Genomic DNA, 3,391 nt, shown 5'->3' on the forward strand with positions numbered 1-3,391 from the left:
AAGAAGCCCTGGTCATTCAGACTTTCCACTTCCAGCAATTTATTCTAGGGAAGGAACAGTAATTCACAACAATTCATAAAAGGAGATTCATTGAAGCACCGTTTATAATTTAAAAACAAGTAGAAACTAAATGTCCCACAATGGAGAATTGGTTAAATAAATGGAATATACGATGGAATACAGTATAGCCATTAAAAATGTTGTCTTAGAAGAATAATTGTAATGGAACATTGTTTGCAATGCATTAAGTACAGAAAGCAAGTTACAAGACCACAATATACAGTATGATCTCATTTTAAATAAAATAGATGAATATATAAGCAGAGAAAAAGAGATAATATCCCATAGTGTATCTTTGGGGTGGTAGTGTCATGGATATATTTTTTTTCTTATTTTTGCTTACCTACATTTCCTGGATTCTATACAGTGTTATATTACTTTTACAACAAGGAAAAACACCTATTATAATTTTTTAAAAGTACCTAGAAAAAAGCCTGTGGATTTCCAGACTGTATAGAGTGTGGAAGGCAGAAAAGGAAGTGGCGAAGGAAATAGACACTTGGCACAGAATCGGGGTCATACCCCAGCCCGGCAGGAAGGGGCTGAAACTGGAGCATCGGCCAAAGTGGAACTGTCTGAACTCTCCCAAGGGGCCTTTGCATTTGGTGATCCAAGTCTTCAGTGACTACTCTTGAGAAGTGTGGAGAGAAGGAGGAGAGAGGGCAGTCACTCCCTGGTCCAAGATGTCTCATGACCACAGAGCTGGTCCCTCGGCAAGGCCCCTTTGGTGTGCGAACGCGGTCTCACCATGCACCCTCCATGCTGGGTGGCTATTTTCTTGCCCCTGCCCCTGCAGTGGGTCTCCGTCCAGGCTTGTTGCCAAGATCTTTAGAACCACCATGTTGCAGACTCCCTCTGTGGCAGTTGCCTCCAGAGGTTGTTAAATGCAGATTCCTGGCTGATTCCCAAACCACCTGAATCAGAATATCTGGGGTGGGGACCCAGGACTCTGCCTTTAAAAGTCTCCCGAGTGATTCTTATGCATGGGTTAGGTTGTGTGTTCAACAGGCCTACTTCTCTAGGTTTCCAGCAGAGTCAGAGATGACTGAACCTGAGAATTTCTCTAAATAGCACAACTGGGCATTTTTGTCATAAATCAGTAAGTCCAGAATATGGAGAAAATATCTCTCGGAGTCCAACCGACACCACAGCCTTGCATGTGTCCTGGGAGCCTTTGAAGCTGGGCAGCAGCACACAACCAGAAGGAGAGGGCTTGGCTCCTGGGAGTGATGACAAGGCTTTCAGTTGATTTGCCAACTGGCCTGGGCGGGGGAGCTGGTGCAGCTCCCTTACTGACCAGTCACCAAGCAGCAAGAACATGGAGACCAATCCATGGAGGCTCTCTCACCCTGGAGCCGAAAAGCTGTTAGAAAGTGGTTAGATCAGACGAAGCCAGGGGCCTCTTGATGAGAGACTGATCTGGATAAAAAACCCAAAAGTTCTTACTGAACCAAGAGAGGAAACCCCAGGGGGTACCCATCCATCGCATTATAAAAGATGTATAAAGACATTGTGCTAGATCGCATTATGGCTTTTAGCAATTTGGTATACCTCTTGTAAAAGGCTTATATTCCCCATCCGCTGACATCAGGCTTGCCCACGTGATGGGATTTTGGTTTGGGGTTCATTAACTTGGGGTAACATGTGAGTGGAATTAACAGAAGCCACTTCCTTGCAAAAACGTTAAGATCTGTCATCTGGTTCTACCATCTCTCATTTCTTCCCTTTGTCACAAGACCAGCATATTCCAGATTGAGGCTGCCCCTTAAGTCTGTGTGCCAGAATGAAGATGTAGCCATATGAAAGACACATAACAGAGCAAGAAGTAAATCTTTGTTGCTATAAGACCCCGAGATTTTGGAGTCATTAGTTATCAGGGCATAACCTAGCTAGAGCTGAATGATAAAGAAACAGTCTTTTAGAATTGTACAAACAACATAGCAGTATTGACGAATTTTTAAAGAGAGTTACCCATAATTTATTCACTAGCCGAAAGAGTTTAGACCTCTTTATCAAAACCGAAATGGTCTTGATTTCTACATGTGCCTACATGCGAATGTGCTGAAACAGACCATTGTGCTTCATGTTGCGTCTCCCCCTGCATTTCTTCAGAGAAAGAGCCTGTGGTAGAGGAGCACCAACTCCCCCCGCTAGGGGAGGCCAGAGGAAGGGCCTGTCTGCGGGGCCCATGCCCAGCACAGAGCCGGCTCTTGTCAGGCAGTGGAGTGAATCTGAGAAAAGCCATTTCCTCAGCATCGTTTGACTCTTGGAAAAGTAATGCCAATTAATTTCTTCTACAAACAATCTGTCATGCCTGTTTACTGTCCTGCCAAGGCACAGCTAAATATCAGCCCTGTTCTATGAGCTTTCATTTCCTGAAGTCCTGGTCCCACCATAGACCGTGAACCTGCACACAGTGAGGGAGAATTTACAGGAATTCAGCAGACGACACAGGCGTCAGCTCTGCGCTCCCAGAGCCTTCAGTCTAGTGGGGTATAGAAATAAATACATTTAATATTTTTAAAAAATATATAAAAGAAACACACAGGATACTGTAATAGATTGGAAAGGAAGAGACACTAGGAAAGAATATTTAAAACAATTTTCAAACTGCTGACTGAGAAACATTAGTGAATCATGAACTCTGTTTAGATGTTGATGACCAGATTTTTTTAAAAAAATGAAATAGAACCGAATGGACATGAATAAAACAGAAGACATTAGAGTATGTCACATGTGGTAAGGGTAACTTGTTTCAGGAAATTACTACTTCTGTTGTATATATCCCTATCGTATATTTATGTAGCACCTGATTCATGATATAAAATGTAGTTGTTATAGTAGATAGTGGTAAAAATAAGCTTGAAAAAACTAAGATATGGCCTCAGGAAAGACTGTTCTGAAGAGGAAGACATTACATTGATGACTAATGAATTGGTTGACATTTTTTTTTATTAAGTAATGGAACTTAATACTCATGCTTATATCTATAAAATGAAACAGTAGGGCTTCCCTGGTGACGCAGTGGTTGAGAGTCCGCCTGCCGATGCAGGGGACGTGGGTTTGTGCCCCGATCCGGGAAGATCCCACATGCCGCGGAGCGGCTGGGCCCGTGAGCCATGGCCGCTGAGCCTGCGCGTCCAGAGCCTGTGCTCTGCAACGGGAGAGGCCACAACAGTGAGAGGCCCGCGTACCGCAACAAAACAAAACAACAACAAAAAAAGAAACAACAAAAATCAATGCCAATCTTTTATTAAAGGAATCAAAATTGCTGTGAGTTGCTCTTTTCAAATATTAATTCAATTGTTTTGAATAGAAATACATCTTGAGT

Source organism: Delphinapterus leucas, chromosome 13, assembly GCF_059928025.1.
Source record: "Delphinapterus leucas isolate spDelLeu-1000000601 "Yukka" chromosome 13, BTC_Dleu_Yukka2, whole genome shotgun sequence".
Taxonomy (NCBI): Eukaryota; Metazoa; Chordata; class Mammalia; order Artiodactyla; family Monodontidae; genus Delphinapterus; species Delphinapterus leucas.